This window comes from Geospiza fortis, unplaced genomic scaffold, assembly GCF_000277835.1.
Source record: "Geospiza fortis unplaced genomic scaffold, GeoFor_1.0 scaffold95, whole genome shotgun sequence".
NCBI lineage: Eukaryota > Metazoa > Chordata > Aves > Passeriformes > Thraupidae > Geospiza > Geospiza fortis.
In genome coordinates this window covers 1,037,058-1,058,445 of record NW_005054333.1, presented here as the reverse complement: position 1 = coordinate 1,058,445, position 21,388 = coordinate 1,037,058, and the positions used below count along the sequence as shown (strand labels likewise).

Below are 21,388 nucleotides of genomic sequence, written 5' to 3'. Positions count from 1 at the left end.
ACACATAACTTGCATATATAACTATGCACACAAAAGAGACACCAAGATACTGCAGCACAGATACTACTGCTTCCCTAAAAAAAGATGAAAAAACTAAATATTAAAAATGCTTAACATAAGAATGTTTGGCAAAAAGATCATTTTAAGATACAATACAGAAACAAAAGCTCACATATTAGCTCCTTAAGCAGTATCTCTGACAATCCCCACCTTTGGGATTCAGGTTTGCGCTGAGGCTTATTTAGTGATGCTGCACAAATAGATCAGTTTTCATGGGGGCCACTGTTGCATCACACCTCCCCTCAGAATCACCCCTAGCTCTTTGCAAGTGTCCACTTGTACCGAATGCTTCAGAGCATCTTTTCAGCAACGCAGACTACAGTATCACCTTTATCAACAGGAATCAAAGGGAGTATTTATCTCTGTTGAATACAATAAGTACTACAGCCTCAAGTTGCTGAATGCTATGTCTGCTCTCCCACACATCTTGTCAACCAAAGCAGAGTTTTCTATGACAAGATTTTTTTTTTTTGGTACACCAGACAGAGATCTCTCAAAAGCCAATCAGAAATCATGAAACAAATTCACAACAAAAACTAAGTTATAGCCAAAAGCCTTACTACCTTCTGTTTCAAACACAAGGAACATTCCTACAATTCGGCATCATCTAGCATTGACAGATGGAAGCACATACCTACAAAAATCATAGCCTTCCCAGATAAGTGAATGAGAGAGAACTTCCCCGTATAAAAACTCTAGTCATATTCATGAGTATGAATAAATAGGGATATAGTATTAAAGCCAGTCATCCTAAGAAATATTGCTGGGTTGGAAAGTACCTTGATATTTATTAATGAGGGTAGGAAAAAAAACGTACAGAAAAAATTGCATGCAATACAAATGCTTACCATAATACAAACAATACCATCTTTCCTACAATTGGATTTGTGAAAATGAAACATTTATATATATGTGTATGTATACACATATACTTTTTTTTAGATCAGAGACATTTATTTTTTCTCAAGTGTTTAATGTGCTAGTGCTCATAATAATGAGAAAATTCTGAAATATAAATCAACTTGGGTAAAATCAAGATATATAAAAAGGTGGGAAAGCCTGTTATGTTTTCTAGCTATTCAGCTATTCAAAGAATCTCATAGTGGAATAATCAAGTTTTAACAGAACACAAACTTCCATATTTTGTTCATACCACTACTTACAATAAAAAAGCGATTACAGAAATATTTGAAAGCCAAAGTATCTTAAGAGCATTATTTCTTGTATCTTTTGACTCAGAAAGCTTTATCATTTCCATCTAAAGGTCTCACATTTCATCCTTATCTTTTTCTTTAACCTTTATCTTACAGAGTTCTAAACAGAAGAGCAATCATGCAGAGGAGGTTGAATGCAAACTTCAGCATCAGTAATGATCCACATGTTTAGCCACAGATCCAGAGAACTAGGTGGCCACACCAAAACAAGAATATCCAAGTCTAAATAAATCTGAACAGTAGTTAAGACAGATCAAAACAAATGCCACTGCTAGGGCCCACAGGGTTAATATACAGTATTTATTTATATACAAAGTGATGCCACAAATTCTTTCACAAACTCTCCCCAATTATTTTTTATTGTTATTAATTGATGCCTAAATAGTAGCAGAGATTCTTTAGCAGAGATTCTTGTAAGGTCTGGTTCTGATTGTGTTAGGTTGTGGTTTTCAAAAGCAAAGCAGCTGCTCTCTCCTAATTTCTTTCAGAATCTGGAAAGAAGGTCACTAGGCCGTGGAATAGCAGAGAATGAACATGAATGAACCACTGCTTACTGGCTGGAAAGGAATTTCACTATGATCTATGACCAAATAAAATTTCAGTAGCCATGTATTTTTACTGAATCAAAATCATAGGGGCTCATAATACTTGCGGAAATGCACTTGAATTGCATACATCTACCCTACTTCCAACTACAAGGATGGATGAATGCAGAGGTATTGCTCCCTCCCAGCATCACAAAACTAATGAATGGTTAGTATTTCGAGCTGGAATTACAATTTTGCCATTATTATTTTATTAATGTTGGCAACAGCAAGAGTACCGGGTACAAGGACCACAGGTTTTTACCTTCAGCTGACAGAGCAGAAAAACCTGGACATTTCCACCAAAGCATGCAAGTGCACCATTGTCTTACTTTCTTAAAATAACCAGGGCAGAAATGGCATGGAGGAATTCTAACAGGTGTGGGCTCAGATATTAAGGTTACTCTTACTCCATTATAAAGTAGCAATAAAAGAAATATTTTCCAGGGGAAAAGAATTATCAGTATGTGCTGCCTGCTCATGAAAACATGTAAGTCTAGCAAAGAAAATGCAACAGTACATCACAAAAAAATGGTGGCTCAAACAGGCTTTGAAGTCATCACCACTATTAGTTTGAGACTGAATATTGAAGTTTCCAAAGTAGTTTTTTTCCTGAAAATTTAAGATACACAGCTAGAACCATTTTACCCCTTTTTATACAACTACCTTTCGTCCCTTTGAGAACTGACTCTTCAATGTGAATGAATACATGTACAGTGAAGGATTAACACATCACTGATTTTTTTTTCTTGTTTAAATAATTCTGTGTAGGCAACACAATTTATTGGTATAAAGTAGGATTTATGGTAATATATTTCCTCTTCAAGACATAAATAAGATTTCTTAATAGTTTTCTGTAATTCATTTTCTTACAGTACCACATTCTCATACATTTACTAGCGTAATGCATCTGCTAGAATAGCAATTGCCTACCCTGAACACTGTTTTAAAAAGTCTTCGATACTAACAATCCAATCTGCTAGAATCTTCTTCCACAATTCATTGTCTACATCTTGCAGTCTCTTACCTCCCTACAGCATATGCTGGATTTTAAAAAAGGGAAAAAAAAAACCCCAAAAAATCAAATTTACAAAACAGAAACATACAAGGTTTCAAAGAATATGAAAGTTATCAAACTACAAAAGTAGAATGTTATACTGAAATAATTATATGAAAATTTACAGAAGGCTACAGGTCTTTATTTTTCAACATTTCCCCTTACTTCATGTTATATTGCCTTCATTTTCTGAGAAGTTAACTTTTCAGTCTCTGGTGGTGATAATTAGAAAACGAACTGCACATATGTCTGTTTTTTTAACGTGGACAGAAATTATGTAATTATTCAAATTATATCAGAATTTATATTCAGAAAATTGGTTGTCAGTCAGAAGTGTCTTCTTTATAAAATGACAAAATGACTCCACTAAGAGCAGATGAATTCTAACACGAATATCCACTTACAAAATTCTCTCTTCTGTTAACACATTCTCAACATTTTAGTTGTCTCTGCTGGAGTACCCTCTACTAGAAAGCCTTAGATTTTTTTTTTCTCCTGCAGAGGAGCTAAGAGAAATAAAGAGACCAAGGTAAAGAACAGGCTATGTGAGAACCTTAAGGACTTACATTTTAAAATTTCTGCTGCCTAATACAATATCAATATGCAGAGAAAAATGTTTTGCATATATTTAATGCCAGTTACGTCTGTTATACTCCCCATGAGTATCATGATACAACAGATTCTGTTGGCAGAGCCTTTTTGAGGAACCTTCTTTCAGGATCTCAATGGACAGCACAAGAGAGGAGAGAAACACCCACAAATGCAGGTGATATTCAGAAGGCTGATCTAAGCTAGAATTTTTCTAATGCTGTCCATGTAGCAGTTGCATAAATGTTCCAGATACAGACATACACGTATACATGCACATATAAAAGTTATTGTCAGTGTATAAGTTACTACTGTCCTGAGACTGAAATAATTTATGTAACATCTGTTTTCATATTTTTTCTAATTTTTTCTAATTAACATGCATATTTAACACATAAATGCTCAGACCACCTATTTTTCTGCTGATTTTTCCCTTTCCTAAGTCATGTGTTCCTGTGGGGTGCTCAGTATAGATGAAGCATTAAATTTGTTTGGCGGAATAGCGGGTGTATAGTAAACAAAATAGTTCAGACCATCTAAAAGAAGAAAATATGCTAAGAAAATAATTTAAAATAGGCTACAGTGGCATCCAATATAAAAATAAAAGGACTTTCCAAAAAAATCTAGTCTTCTACTCACGAAGCAAAAGTGGAATGTCACTGAACCCCCACCCCTGCCCAAGATACGTAAAATCCTCTAAACTTTCATCATGTCTACTTTCAGGTTGTACTAAAAAGCTGGGAGTAAAACTCAGAGTCTGTGAAAATCAAATTGTAGTGATGTAATATGCCACAGCTGTGGTTTTTTTTTCATTTCTCATTGTCAATACTTAAAATATTCACTTGATACTAAATGGTTCAAAGCACTGAAAGTCAACTATATCAGAAACAGATTTTAAATCACAGCAAATGTTGCTATTATATTGTGCTGTTCACATAATACCAAATTGTTAAAGTTAAGTTCAAAATCTAAAACATTGAGAAGACAATAAATTCAGAGACATGGAAATAATTTATCCCATTACATTTACAGGACTTAGCCAAAAAAAGTGTATGTTTACATAGCCGAGATCTTCCTTAGTAGGTCTTAGAGCTGTGAAGATGTTTTAGTTCATCTTCCTCCTCCGATTTTGCCACAAATCTAAAATGAAGAGTAATAAAAGCTTACACCATCCTTTCTACAAATACTCTACATTAACACTGTTTGCTGTATATCAGGTACATTCACGGGAAGTTAAAGCCATAATACAATTCAAAACACAAGAAGAGGCGGGAAGGGAAGATCTTTGTTGTTTTGCTATTCATGACAGAAGTCTACTCATCCCTACAGACAGCATGGCCATCCTGTTCAAGCCTAAACAGACCCATTTTTGTCCTCCTGGGTCTGAAAGTCTCTCATGCCTAAAGGTCAGACATTCCTGAGCTCAACCCTCCTTAGCCCCTATGAGGAGAGACACATATTCCTTGTTTGCTAACTCACCAGTAAGAAATGATCACTGCCTATCACCATTAGCTTTATCTTATCTCAGCACTTTCTCTCTTCAGGTTTCATGAGATCCAAAGTTAGGAAGACAGCCACAGGACCCCACTGACTGGCAGGTGATCCAACAAGGAGATCACAAAATGCTGCACCTCACACTTTTAAGCAACCTGTTCTTGAACTGATGGGAATGGTACTACAGTTAACTGCAAGAGGCATTTATCTTTCTTGTCGTTGGCCCCTTTGCAACCTCAGACACATACATATTTTACAACAGTAACCTTCTCAACTGCTGTGAAAAGGAACAATCAGTCTTTATGTTCCCAAATCAGAAGCTGGACATGTTAAATTTCTTCTGAACACTCATACACAATAACTAACCTCTAGGTGAAATTGTAATCCTCTCAGAGTACAATAAAAATTAGGAATATGAACTCTCCATTCATACCTGAAGAGCCATTTGACACATTTTAATATCACAACTAAACAAAGTGCATCTGATGAATATATAAATACCGCAATCTCTTGCCTACAGTTATTACAGGTGGGTTAGACTTCCATGAAACTGAAACCTGTGTCTTTGCCAGTATTTACATGGAAGAGCTTAGCAGCATACATTCTGTGAGCAAAGTAGGACATTTAATACAGCCAAAATCTCCATAATGCTCATATTTCCTCAGCATTCTGTTGATATTGTCCAAACTGAACCACTCTTCAGCTCTTTTAAGCTTTGTACACATCTTCCTTTACCTTTGCATGTTTTTAACACAAAAAATGTCTATCAGTTTGAATACTTACAAATGTAGATTTGTAAGAAGTGTGAACAGGGATTAATTAATGCATCAAAATCCAACAATTCTCAATCTTGCCCCAGTTAGAAAGCACCTCCTTGCTGGAAATTCCTCATTTGGCTGGTCAGATTGCTTCTTTAGTGAATAGCTTCTTCACCAATGATGAAGGCCTTGTTCCCCCTTTCCAATCCCGCCCCTCTCACTTTGGGAAAAGGCTTCACTTGTACTTTAGATTTTAACAGTAAATTCTGAACTAAAAATTCATTAGCATTGAAAATATCTGAGTTACTCTACTGCTACCATGAATGCATCTTAATTCGTTCAGGTGACCCAACACTCATAGTTCCTATTGTACTGATCATTAATATTAATCTATGTATTAACTAAAAAGGTACACTGAAGATAGCTTCCTAGAAACCTTACTGACTTTTCCCTTTGCCAATGCTAGCAGGCCAAGGACACAAGATCACCAAAAAAATGGAAATGCAAAATGCATCCAAAAAATGCATTACTAATAAGAGAGGATGGGGTCAACATGAAGTCCTTTAGATATATAGCTGTAGCATCTCTTGTACATTACTTTGTTTTTAAGTACTTATCACTGTAACTGAGCTCTCTGCAGTGCAGAGCAGCAATCTGACTACTAGACCCCACAGGTACAAGCACCTTGATAACCCCTGCATAAACTAATACAGCTACACTTCAGAAACACAATTTTCATCGACCGGGAATCAAGTCCGAACCAACAATTTGTATCTGATTAAGAAATTTCTGACTATCAGTTTTGCTCAATTTTCTCTGTCAGTTACACTTATAACCTTCGGGTTAGAGATTTGAGGATAACGGCATTTAAAAAAGGCTGAAAAACCTTTGGTTTTGCTGGCATTAGCATTGACAAATGCTCAACAAACCAGTATATTCACTAGTGAAGACTGCCTTTGGAACTAGCTGGGAAAGGTGGTCAAAATAGTCGTGAAAGTTTTTTCTACGGAAATAATAACATATATGCTCACAAATTATGGGACCAATCTACAAAATATTTTGCACATATACACATATAAAACATCTGTAAAGTGAAATTACGTTTCCAAAGCCTACCAGCTGGGTGAGTGCCTATCAAGATTCAAGAATATCAGGTTAAAAGGCACCAAGCTACCTCTATTATATCCAGTGTATTAACAAAGAGCTATCATCCCATCTATTTACTACCTTTTCATGAAACTGTGGACCACAAAGCATCAATTACAGAAAGAAGTACCACTACCTATTACGCTTCATCAAGACTTGACTTTTGGTTGCTGCAATTGGGATATATTAGGTTAACAAGTGGATACATGAAAGCTGTGTATTTAATGCATGACTCCCTGGCCAGGGAATCAAAGAGATTCATCTCTATAAAGACAAGAGAAACTGCTTAGATACAGTTTGCATGTTTTCAGCTCTTAAAGTGTCATTAGCATCTTCTTATCAGGTGTTTGAAGCAGTCTTGGATACACAAATAAAATGGAGCCCTGAACAAAATGTTTACCCATCAACTACAGTAGTTTAAAACACCTGCTTAAAGGTAATAAGATCAGTAGAGGAAAAATCACTCCCTTTAAAGACTGTTTTTATTTTTTTCTGTCTTCTCTCCATGGTCACCTGAACTTCTAGACTTGCAAGAAGTGCCAAGATATTTGGCCTTCTGATTCTCAGACACCTAACCTTGCTCATGCACCCTTGTATATCATTCTTTTTGAGGAGCACATCTTTCCTGATGTGGATACTAAAATTGCTGTAAGCATCACAATTTCTCTGGTGACTCTAAATCCTTCATCACAGCCAGGTCCAATTGGAGATTTTCTGCCTTTATCAGCAAACCAGAATCCCACTAAATGTAAGATATGTAAAATTCACCTACTCGTGTGGACAATTAATGAAAATATAAAGTAGGAGAACCTACTTCTTCAAAAAATCAGAAGAGAAACACATTACAATCACACATTATCTAGAAAGATGGGGAATAGGTCTGTAGCTTTGAATGTTCAGCCTTTCAGTTTTGAAGGGCAGGAGAAGGATCATGAATTTGATGCTGGTAGAAAGTTATGCAGACTCTGTGTGACGCCATATTCATACAGGAAGGATGACCTGAACTGAGCTCACTCGTGTCAGACAGCTGATGGATGAACTCCCTCCCACTGTCAGATTGTTTTCCTAAATTCCACTTTTCAAAATTAATTAATTGAAAGCATTAATTAATTAATGCTTCTGATATACTAAATATCTTCAACCTTAACTCACTTGATAAAAATTTGTTTTCTACCTGCTGTATTTTGAAGTACATCAAGAAAGAAGTAATAAAACCTTTGAATGTACACAGGAATGATCTCTTCCTGTGCCAGCTTTTAAGGAAAGATGGATGAAATGACCATCTCATCCATAAAGCCAAGATAAAATGGAGCACTGTGGCCATTTTATCACAATGCCATGAAGAAAATACCACTGTTCATTTGTTCAAAACCTCTGAAACATTTATCAAAATGTGATCACATATTGTGAGAGAATACGTGCATACAAGTTACTGACTGACTACCAGCAGTTGGAAAGACAAACACAAACACATGCAATCAGGTAGTGTGCATGATCGTCTCTTTTAAGAGATACTGTCAAGAGCCTTGTTGACTGAAATGCCTTTCATAGGCCCCCCAATACGATAGGAATACTTTTGTTCTTCTACTTCCTGTATCATTATCATATTAGGAGACTATTTCCTTTTTTGTGTTCTGTCCCATCTTGGTAACACTCCACATGGTAAGGGGGCTACTAGTTCAGCCCAGCCTCTTGAGGAGCCAAGTTAAGTCTGTTTATATTAAGACACTGACTTGGTAAGCTGCAGGTCCCCAAAAAGCATATAGAAAGCTAGCATCTTTACAATGATTTACTGAAAGCAGCAGCTCGTTTTAATAAAACCATCCCAAAACATAAAATTGATTGAACCAACTGCTGTGCAGGGCATACACAACAGCTGATCAAAATCACTCAAGATTTTTATTCCTAGAATATCTCCAGAGCTTGTAGAGTTTTTCCTACTTTATTATTTCAGTTCTGATACACAAGTCACTTGGGCAAGCAGAAAAATTAAGGCCGACTGATATTCTGATATTTTTAACCAAAAATTTGGATAAACTCAAAATAATCTCCTGTGTGAAAAACCAAAATGAAAGCTTAACACACTTGATAATCACCAGCAGTTTTCATCATGTAAAGACTATTATCTTCCCAATTATCCCTCTTCAAGTGATATAACATCTTGATTAATTGTATCCCAAAGAAGTCCACAACACCCCATACAGATTACTCCAAAGGACACATTTCTTACTTCCATTTCAAAAGGTTTTAAAGGATAGATTTATAATAGGATTGCAACACACACACACACACACATATATATAACTGTGCTTGAAAAAGGCAGGAAAAGATGAAAACTTTTTCCAAATTCTAAAGACATCATTGCTAACTTTACTTTCCCTGCACAAAATATCACCCAGAAGAGTTTATCTATTTTGTTGAGCATAACAAGAAGTTCACCTTTTCAGAGTGTGCTGCAAGAAGCTTTGCCTGTCTTTTATATAGTAAAGTAATTTTATGGTATTGTGTCACAATGAAGGACAAAGATAAGCCAACTGTTTAGATTCCTCTCCTTTATGTTGTGGCTTTGATCACTAACAATGCTGCATGAGCAGCCAACAGAAGGCTGACATTTCATAAAATATGCAGTGATAAAAACTAATACTGTAGCATCTGGGAGCGATATATAAAATGCAGAAATACACCTAATAACTGTGATCTTAAATTACAAGTTACTAAAAGCTAAATAAGCAGCATACCTAAAAGAAAGATTAAGACAGGATTTTTGTGCTTCTGCTCCTAAAAACAAATTTTGAAAAAATTAATCCAAGATATGCTATCTATTATTCTTAACAATTCCTCTGGTTCCCTTGTAGCTTAAAAGCAGCCTTGTAGAAGAGTGCTTTTTTGCCGTATCATTAGGTATCAGCAGAAGCCAAACACATTACAAGCCTTCTTCGTGCTATATTAATGCTCTAATGCTTTGTGAAGTCCCCTTTATTGTCTTTTTTAAAATATCAATCACACAAAACACACATAAAACCTGATGACTGATTCTTCACTGTTATGTAAAAAAGCTGAAGCCCTGTGATGACAAAAATAAGTAAAAATCCTTCCAATAAGCTGCATAAATTAAGTAAATCTCAGAGTAGAAATTACATTGTTTTAATTTATTTACCTTAAGAACATTAAGAACCTACAAGACAGGACACATAAAATGGAGGATTACATCCTAGAAAGCAGCGAATCCCTAAAGAACTTACAAGTCATTGTAAATAACCAAATGCTTTTTTTTGCTCTTACTATGTTGCTGTAGCTAAGAAGCTAAAAACAATCCCTGGGTGCATAACAGGGAAATATATGGTAGTACTAAGGACCTGAAATTATCTGCACATATGGCATCACTGGAACGCTATAACCAGGCCTGGTATCTTTAATTCAAAAGGAAGTTGAATTTAAAAGGGCCAAAAAAGGAGTTACAAGAATTACAGTCAGGAAATCCTTCTTTTTATTATGTGTATGAGACAGAAAAAAGATCAGTATATTTAGTTTATTTGTAATAAGATTAGAGGTGATTTGATAGAGATCTATAGCTTAGTACATGTGGAGGAGGTGTAATAACCAATAACTATCTAATCAAGCATAGAAAAGGATAGTAAGACAGAATTACTGAAAAACATCAGACAAATTAGAAATACCACATCTTAATTATTACATCAGGTTAGACAGCACCATAATGCATGTTTTTTAATATTAAATATCAAGGCAAAGGTGAAGTAATGATTTGGATTTTTTTAATGATTAATACTTTACTGAATTTATACCAAAGATGGAACGGCTAAACATCAAAATGATCTCTCCTGCATGGACACCAGTTTAATATTAAAGACACTGCACTACTCAATTAACTTTAAAACAGTTTTATACAACATCTCTGTTCTCATTTATGATTCCATGGGTCATACTTTAATGCAATTACTCAATATAAAAATTACTTTATCTAATGTAACATAAAAATAATTTTAGGTAGGGGTGCAAGGGTGCACCATCAAGAAATAAAATAGGAGTGACTTATGTGGTGCAACAGGTTATGTAGCTACTGGTCATACACAGGTGTAACATTTATATGAAGCTGAAACAACTGCTCCAAATAATTTGAATATAATGGTCCAACGTTTGCTCATGGCACTAAAAAATGGGTAGGACTTCCTCAGCACAATTATGAGATCTAGTAAAATACAAGATCTAAAGATCTCATTGTACCAAGGAGTACATAATGAATTCAGCTTTTTAGTATTAGGCCCTCATTTAATAGCAGGGGAAAAGGAGTCATGTATCAGATGAAAAAAGAATGCAAGAGAAAATCCATATTTGGTGCCCAAAGAACTATGAAGCATATTTTTTTGGTCTGAAAATATACTGAAATTACAGTTTAAGTACGTGGGAGGCAATTGTCCTTGTGGTTATAATTAGTGTCCAAATTTAGGGACTTCAGCACTTAATACATATCCACCCGCCTGTTATTCTTACCATGGTTTTTTATGTCACTTAATGGAGATGAATACTCTTTTCCCACCTCATATTTACATCAAGGCTACTTAATTTCTTCAGGCTGCTATAATAGGTTAAACAGTAGTCTCAACATCACTCTTCATCTCCCACTGGACAACAAATGGCATTATAAGACTGAGAATAGATGAAGGCATATTTACATTCATAATGTTCTTGACTATAAAATTTATGTAAATTATCATTTTTATATTTGCAAATACTATAATTTTCAGTTTCAATGAATACTTTACTACTCTTTCATCATTAACTTTCTATGTACATTACAGTGGAGAGGAAAAACTATTGAAAATAAAGAAACTAACTGCTGTGATCAGTACAGGTCTTCTAGAGAAGTTAAAAAGTGCTTTGTTTCTTAACTGTACAGACAGGGGGCTGGACTACACCTCACTGCTCATTTGAAGTGTGTAAAACCTACAGAGGATTTCAAGCAGGTAATAAAGAATAAGATTTTGCATTGATGGCTTGTATTTTAACCCCACCAAAATCTAACAACTGTATTGCTGAGGAAATTTTTTCCCCTCATCTGTATAAATAGCATTTTTTTTAATCATTGAAAAATCACAATGGAAACACTAAGTTAATCACAGAACTGCATGTAAGCTTTGGGAACATGTTTACAGATGTTACACAAGAATGAAAAACTCCAAAATATCAAATTTCATTAACTAAGCTATTGCTCCACCAAATGGATAGAATTATTTTAAAATATCCTTAGAGTGGAAAAAGAACTTTTCAGTTAAGAAGAAAATTAATCTCTCATACCTCTTGTGAGACATATACACAAACACTGTGTATTTCTATGCACACACTATCATGATTTTTCTGTGATGGTCAGCTAAATATTTCCTTTAATTTTATAACATGCAACTCTGACTCAAAAAATCCAGGCTTCCAGAATGAAAAACTGGTAAATCAAATTGGTCCAAATATTCTGACATATTTTTAAATGAGGAACTTTTTTTTTGTGTGTGTGTTTTGGTAAGAGCTTAGTGTGACATTTTCAGACTGCAAATGCAAATATATGAAATGAAACAGCTCTCAAACTACCACAGTCTCAGATACATATGTTGTTTTTAAGGAGGTGATTCCTTGATACCTGAGAAGCACTATGAGAATGAAAAAATGTCACACATCTTAAGGAGGTAAAATTGGGCACATAAGATGAATTGGATCAGTTCTGTGTATAATGAAATTGCTGGTTATATATGTTGTTTTTCAAGTTATTCAACATGTAATCATTAAAAGACAAAACTTGAAATGCATGGACTGCGTATATATTCAAAGACATATTTTAAAGAACAGTGAATTTTCTGGTCTCCCTTAGCTTTGTAATAAGTTGTGGCTTGTAATAAAAATGAATCTAAAAGGACTTCAAGATCCTGTTCCAGTTTGACAAGTGGAGGAAGTATGGACTCAGACAATGGCCCAAACCATCAGTCTTTTCCATTAAATATAATTTCCCTTTTCCCAATGACTTGAACCAATTAATTTTTCTGTGTAAAGTCCTACATTTCCCAAGCTTCTGCTGAATGCCTGGCAGTAGGAAGTCAGTGTCACTGCTACACCAGACCAAATTGTGGCTAACAAACAAGAAACCCTTCTTCTTAGCACCCTACAAATACTGTGAAAAGGGGAAGTTATTTTGTGGGGCTTTTAACTGCAAAACCTTGAGGGATGTTAAGAAGACCTTCCCAAACTCAGAGCTTGTTTGTACAGGAAATAGGGAAAACAATCTGATACCACTCCCTCGTACTTGCCACAGAGAAAATATTGAAACCTCAATAATAATTATAAAACTTAAAATAGTCACAAGAAACAAGATGCTGGAAGCAATTTTAATACTGGCAAAATCTTAAATGCAGCTTTTACTACAACCCTTCAAAGAAGTTTGCATATGAAATTTGCATTGTCCACTAATGATATATTCAAGAAAGGAATAACATGTCAAAAGTAGCATCAGAAAAATTTTTAAAATTGCATTAGCCAAATTTTCTTTTCAAACAATCTAGGACCATAAGGCATAAGATCCTTATGTAGAGTAAAAATGTCATGAATGAGGAACCTTCTTTTTTTACACGAAATAGTCCATCCCTTTAATGATGTTTATTACAGTATCTTTTTGGAATAAGAAAAATGTTTTGCATGGGAAAATTTTAATATTTAAATGTGTCTTTGCTAAAAACCTAAACATTAAAGTAAAACAAAACCATTATTATTTCCCCCTAAAATGCTACAAAACCATGCAGGTTTCATAACTATAGTTTTCATGTACAGAAGTAACCACAATTCCATTCTATGTTTGCATTTCATTCACAAAAAAGTGCATTTAATGAGTAAAATGAATCTAGAAATACAATTAGTCACTCACTATTCCTCTAGCTGGTCACTATTCACCTAGAGCAGTTTCATACTATAAAATACTCGCAACTGCAGCACTAAATCATGATTAGACATACTAGATACTGATTCACAACTTCAAGACTTTGCCATTTCCTTTGCTTTTGTCAAAACTTACTTTTTATGCAGCAAATGTTTTAAAAAAATTTGATGCCAAAATCCAGCTGAAGGTATTGGATGATTTTGTGTTATAAAAACCAAACCAAACCAAACCAAATCAAACATCCCCAACCACAAAACATTCCACCAAATTCCTATTCTTTTCAAGTAGCTATATTCATACTGAGAAACTCACTAACAGCCTGTTAATTCTGGAAAGTACTCCATTACTTCCTGTAAGTTAAATACTTTCCAAAGTCCGAGTCTAAAAGACCTAAAAGAAACTAAGTGCAATCTGTGCTTTCAAGAGCAATGTGTAATTAAGGTCTTCCTACCATTTACCCAGGAAGAAATACTGTTGCTTCTGGATTTTAAATTAATTAAAATCACTTTCCTGTCAGATGGTATGAGTGTCTCCAAGCAAGACTGTCTTGATCTACTTTTTGTTGGTACATTCTATGGGAAGAATACGTTCACTTAAAAAGAAAAGCATTTTCTTCCTTTTCTATCCCTTACTCCTCTCTGCCAAATGACAGAGAATAATGATTTTTTCCTCAGAAGCAGCTTGGATCTCACTATAAAGTACACTTCTGGATTTTAAAATAATCTAGATTAATATGCCAAAATAAGTTTAGAACATTTATAATATAGAGAAATTCTTGCACCTGATCTACAATTCCCATGGAAAAGATGATAAATATTGCAAGTTTCAAGACAGAGGTAGCCTTTTCTATAACTCTAAGGCATGCATGCTACTTAACAAAAATGATAAAACAACATTCAACCACTCCTTGTAAATCTAGTTGAACCATTCATATCAGAATCAACTCTTACTACATTAATGTTTATGAGGAAAGATCTTAGAGGATCAGACACATAATATGGAGGAACCTACTGCAAAAGTTGGTGCCAAGATTTTAATTTTTTAAAATTACAGATCTGCAGAAATTATACCAAGAAAGTTGCAAAGAAAGTGTTTAATATAAAGTTATGTAATGTACATCACTCAGCGAACCTTGAACAAAACCAGATGAAGCTGCTCAGAAAGTTCTGAGTTTTATATAAGTTCCACATTAATTTATTCAAATATGGCAGAGTGTTGATAATATACAGTAACTTCTGCCCACCATGGCTTCTATCACCTTAGAGAAATGCATAAAGGTCTATATTTACTATATCTATTTAATAAATAAATAGCACTACACAATGTGTGCAGGGTCTTAAATTACTAGGCAGTTGGTCATCACTGTCACTTTAATTTGGCTTTATTCATCTGCTTTCCATCAAATTACAAATGCTGGCCAGTCACAACAACTGAGAAATGCTGCTGCTTGCATTGCAGATCAGTCCCTAGTACAGGACTCCAACTGCACACGGCTGGCATCTACACTGGTACCTGTCAATATCCTTCAGTACATGTTCAGACATTTAAATCCATATAACTTAAAGAGCAAAACCCACTAAAATTCTGTGAACTTCCTTTAGAATTTGTCCCGGAAGCAAATCATTCTGTAAATCACACAGAATTTCTTCAGGAGGAGCAGAGGGAGAGAAAAGAGAGCCAAGGACAGGCATGAAATAGCATCCCTTCCTTCAAGGGAAATTACAGCCAATATTTTAGAAAATTTATTTTGTCCTTAAAACTTTACTGGAACATTAGCACAGCTCTAAACACACCAGAGACAACTGTCTGTGATTGTCACATCTATGGTAGGAGGATCACTTCAAATACAACAACACATCATTACAATACTGGTTTTCTTTAACTATACACACCACTGGCAACCCAACTGCTTCTCCCCTCTATCATTCACTTAATGCAAATTTTCTTAAGGCTGCCACTTTTAATCCTTTAAGAACAATTTTAACAAATCCTTTTAAACAAATTCTGATCAGCATTTATGATCATCTAAGCTCTTACTGAAAACCAAACCAAACCACAAATTGAAGTCTTTTGACCAGGTTCAAGCAATACAACTTGTAACCACTGCAGTGTCTCTGAAAAAGCTTGAAAGTCAACAAAATGCAGAATAAACATTATAAAATGAAACTATGTAAGAGACATAGATAATACTAATCAGGTAAAATAAAGGCAAGAAGCGGCTTTCCTCAAGTAGAATCACAGACTGGTTTGGGTTGGAAAGGACCTCTAAAGAACACCTAGTTCAGCCTCTTGTCATGGGCAGAGAGGTGGACATCTACTACATTAGGTTGGTCAAAGTCCTATCCAACCTGGCCCTGAACACTTCCAAGGATGGGGCACCTGCATTTCACTGGGCAACCCATTTCCATGTCTCAACAGCCTAATAGTTAAGAATTTCTTGCTTAGATTTCATCTAAATATACCATCCTTTACTTATAGAGGCCTAAATCCCTAGAGGCCCTGGTATAAAGTCTCTCTCCATGTTTGTTATAAAGCTCACTTTAAAGTACTGCAAGGCAGAAGTCCGTTCGTCCTTTGTACTGGGTAAGGGTGGTTTTGTGGTTAAAATGAAGATGAACTACAAAGCAAACCCCAAGCACAATGAAAAATCTCTGCCAGAATCAGCTGGGCTCTGTCCATGGCCAGCCCAGGCTTCAGATTCATGTTGCCCCAAAAGAAGTCCTGGGAGGGAAATGGGGCAACATGCCAGGGGCAGGAGCAAGGGCAAGGGCCATGCAGTGTACAAAGACCACTGCCACAGGAAACTTGAACTAATAAAGATGTGAAGCAGTACCAAACTTGTCAGCTATAAAAGTAAGTAATCATGGTACAAAGAGGAGAAACAGGAAGGATGTCTGAAGACTATGGGCTAATAACACACACTACCACTAGTCCTCACTGGAGAATCAGACAGCTACTGAAAATAAAGCTATGGTAATTACTAGTCTAGACTTGATATTATGTACCCTGAAGGGGAACTGATATAACCTGATTTTAGTGCTTTGCAAAACAACTCTTTATCCTGGACTTGTTCTTCCACTATTTGAAACTGCATGTCCTGCAAGTTTTCTACATCTGAGAAAAAGTCCTTATCTTATGCATATCTTTCTCGAGCGCATCTTTGCAATACAGACACAAATTAAACACAAGCAAATGGATCACCAACCCTGTAGGAACAGCAACAACAGAAACATTGCAATGAATTGGGCTGTTTGAACTGGTGCTGGATTTTCAAAATACTTATATGTTCTGTTCATACAGATGTATGATGACCTCTACAAGCCGCATAACAGTGTAACAAACGGGTAATTCACTTGCTCCACAAAACACAGATTATTGTACTATTTAAGAAAAGACGCCACCTGTAATATAGTTGCAAATCACCAGCGCTTTTTAGACTAACAGATAGAGAAGTTTACTTAAATTTAAATTAACTGACAAATTATAATATGCCTATTCTAGAGTCTGTAAGACAATACATAAAATCACTTAAAGATTTCTTCTTAGAAAGCACTGTATTTCAAATTATAAACAAATTATAAATTCCTGAAGTATTTAATTACCTGAGATACTTCATCTAAAAAAGACCCAACATTCAGTTTTCTTGATGCTTTATCACCCAGTTTGTAAAACAAAGACTTCAGAACCAGGCTGCAAGCCAACAATTATCAACTATTATATGGGATTTAACTACTCCCTAAGTCAAAGGAACTATGTTTAAAGATATATAGTATTTAAGTTTCTTTATAAATAATTTCAATGGTGAAACTTGTTTGACCAGTTTCAGTATTGTGTCAACATAAAAATATCTGAAAGCAAGAAATATTAAATGAAATCAATCTCAGAGAACATTGGAAAAATTTCAAGCAGGGGAAACTACAGGAAAATTAGTAACTAGCATTTAAAAATATTTTGTCTTCAGAAAAATTATCTGTCTTAAATATAGGTTTAACAAATTAGAAATAATAAGTAAAGCACACTAAATGAGCATTATCACTTTTCCACCAAAGAATTCTTAACATGATTTAATTTGTAGTCAGAACAATCTACAGTATACGAGTCCTGAAACAACTGTGCCAAACTTACTATAAAGCAATCTCATAGATATATAATTTTAATAAGATTATAGACATCTGAAATACTAGGGTTCCTAAAATAGTATTCTTTTCTAAATCGGCAATATGCATTGCTTTCTTTAACGAAACTTCCATTCTCTTGTTTTACCATTAAGAGCTGTAAGAGGGAATATGGCCACTGACATTAGAGGGAAAACAGCGACGAACCAAACACCACTGTTTGGTAAATGGAGGATGGAGGAAGAAAAAAACTATGCATTTTAGCAGTCTATTTTACTCACAAAATAAAATTGATTTTTCTCTCTTCCCTTCTCATTTTCCCTCATTAGCCAACAAGAAGCACCAGATCTACTCACTACATACATGCTACTTTACTGCATGGCTAAGAAAATTAAGAGATTAAATGGAAGGTAAGAGCAGCAACCTCAGCTTCAAGCTGCATCTCAAAGATCAAGACTTGCCTGTAGTCTGGTCCACCACTGAACAAGCACAATACCTCTTTAACAAAGGAAAGATATCTGGCAGGTTACATGGAAACCTCTGCTGCCTGAACCCTTCTTCACTAGCCTGAATGCTGCCTCCAACATTTGGAGTGATAGACAAGGGAAGCTCATGCTGCTGAGCTTGGCTCACCTTGCAGGCACTAGGAGGGAGAAGCTGAGTTTGTCAAAAATTTAGAGAAAGATCTCCCAGGTTTGTTCATGAGTATATAAAGCTTGTCTTACATTAAATGTAACCAGAATATTCAAAAGCTTCTAAGGCAATTTTCAAGAACAGTTTTAACTAGTTTTTGAAAGACACGTATTCTCTAGTAATAGGAAAGACAGCTATTTTAATTAGCTTTTCTAAGCAACAAAATAAAAAGACATTCCTAGAATTATGTAGATCAGTAAAATAAGTTTATTATAATTACTTACTATAGTGTTACCGTGTAATTTTTTAATTTCACAAAGTTGGATGCAATGGAAAATGATCTTGATATAACCTACAAAAAGCCGTCTCAACACTTGGAAATGGTGAAATCATATAATCACACATGCACATACAAAAAGACTAAGCCACCAAAAGCACCAGTCTCTACTTCTCAACTCTATTTGACAGTTCCAAAATCCAGGCACACATCCAGAAGAACTTTCTGCCCCACGTCTGGTCAGTAAAGAAATTGAGGTTAACCTTTAATTTTTAATGTCACCTGCAGCCAGTGACTGCTTTTTCTAATGCAAGTGACAGATAAACAGCAAAACACTCCCAAGATGATACACAAAGCACCACACACCATAAGTGCATTTTTATTTTTATACCAACTCAATTTCTCAAATGGATAACCAATGTTCCTACTAATTTACATTAAGAATTGAGCGAGGCATGAAAATTGTTCTGATGCATAGGCTCTATTTCTTTAATGTACTGCATAGTGTTCCGTACTTTATTGCAACACTGGAAAAAACGAACTACACTTAAAAGGTACAGAAACTACATATCCAAGCTCATATACGTCTTAAAAAATCATTTCAGAAAGGAGTTTTAAATTATCCAGAGAATAGGAAGGAAAAATAACTAATTAAAGGCACTGATGGAAGTCAGTAAAAGAAAAAAAAAGTGCCTATTAAAATGAGTTTACTGACCTTTAACTACTTGAACTAGTGTGTTTCTATAGATCAACACTAGAATTTTAAATCCACATTGCTAGGATTTCCAATTTATAATTCCTTTATACGATTCAATACTATCACCTTAACATTTGCAAGGTAATTCCAAACTAAACAGAGGGAATATGGCAAATTGAGGTAATATAGTCTAGCTATTTAAGGCCAAATTGGCAAGTCTTTAACAGTAAACACTGTATCATTACTAAACACTGCCATGTTGTTAATGTTAAGGAGAGGTTTAAATTAGAGAGTGAATTGCCCCTTCAGGTCGGGACTTAGGGCATATTATGGGAGAAAGCAAAGAAAAGCTCCCACTGACACGGTCTGTGTTCCACCAGTTCTGTGGGAAGCAGACTGCAACACAGTTATCCGTCAGTTTTAAAACCAAATACTACAGTCACTATTTTCACTTGTCTTTTAAAATTTAATGCAGCAAACTAGGCAGAAAAGAACCTCTATTTGTAAAATAAGATTTCTTTTGATACAGAAATGGTGGGAAAATAGTTTTTGGACAACTGCAGGAGATACATCACAAACATTTTTATAAATGTCAAATGTGTAACTATGGCATTAATGAAAATGAGGCAAAGTCAGTTTGTTCTTTTTAAAAAATACAAAAAAAAAACCCCAAAACAACTCACACAGCGGCAGGTGCTCAAACACAAAGGAGACAATTGTCTTCAGAAGGATATTCTCCACACTTTCAACAGGCAAATAGCACTGGGATATGCCCTGGCCACCAGGAGCAATGAAGAAGCTGGAATGGCAGTTCTGGTACCAGACTTCTGGAATTGACCTTCAGATGGAGAATAAATATAGTTAGTGAAAAAAAAAAAGCCTAAGAATAGTTGGAGTTTTTTATTTGGTCAAACAGCACTCAAGTTAAGGATTCATGACATAAGGCACTGCATTTCTTCTGGACATTTCAATATAACAAAAACAAAAGCGACTGAAATAAGCTTAAGTATTTTCAAGTCAAGTAAGTACTGTATTTCACATAATCATGTATCAGGAGAGATAGAAACAACATGTAAAATAAATTCATGTGGTTTCATTTATTTATTTCTAAGACGATAATAATGACAGACAGACAACTCGAACAACTTGAACATTATGGAGACTTATTCAGCATTCAACCTGAAATTTTTATCAATGTGTCATTCTTGGATATTTCTCACCATTACTCCAATTTCTCCTCCTGTGAATGAACTTCTTAAAAACATGTATCTTACAAATTTCTATAAACTGATATTTTAGATCTATTTTCTAGAAAGTTGTTCAATCATTATTGATAAGACCACAAGAAGCTGTATAGGGTTCTACAGCGCACTACAGCTGGTTTCATACACACTAAAAATGTTGAAGGTTATGGTTCTAAGAAAAATTTAACAAATGAAACATCAGCAACTGATCAGGCATCTATCTTTCATTAACTTTCCTTTAACTGCTCAAATCACAAAAAATAAGCAAAAAAAATTCAAACAAACCCTCTTCAAAATATGTTTATGCAGAATGTTTCAGCAACTGTGAGATGACATAAGTCTACTCATGGCAGGATAAAATTATATTTTAAAATAATTCTTCCTGTTACAAATATGCAAAGCTAATAGTGTTGAATTGGAAATATATCTTCCCTTTTTGAAAAGGTGGTACTTTATTGTTTCTATAGTGTTTTCAACAGGAAATGTGAGAACACAACCATCTAGACACATTTATATAAAAGTCCTAAATGACACTGATTTTGCAGGTAAATACCCAAATAGCTTCTGAAATCTGACCAATGTTGAAATCT

General features: G+C 34.9%; 1 protein-coding gene across 3 annotated transcripts in view; it reads right to left on the bottom strand.

Moving 5' to 3' along the window:
• TBC1D5 (TBC1 domain family member 5) overlaps positions 1-21,388 on the bottom strand; it is a 286,443-nt gene that overhangs the window by 227,560 nt on the left and 37,495 nt on the right. For all 3 annotated transcript variants that reach the window (XM_031057620.1, XM_014307329.2, XM_031057619.1), the window contains exon 2: positions 20,238-20,392. The gene's annotated coding sequence lies outside the window, so the exon portion shown is untranslated. The remainder of the gene's footprint in view (positions 1-20,237; positions 20,393-21,388) is intronic.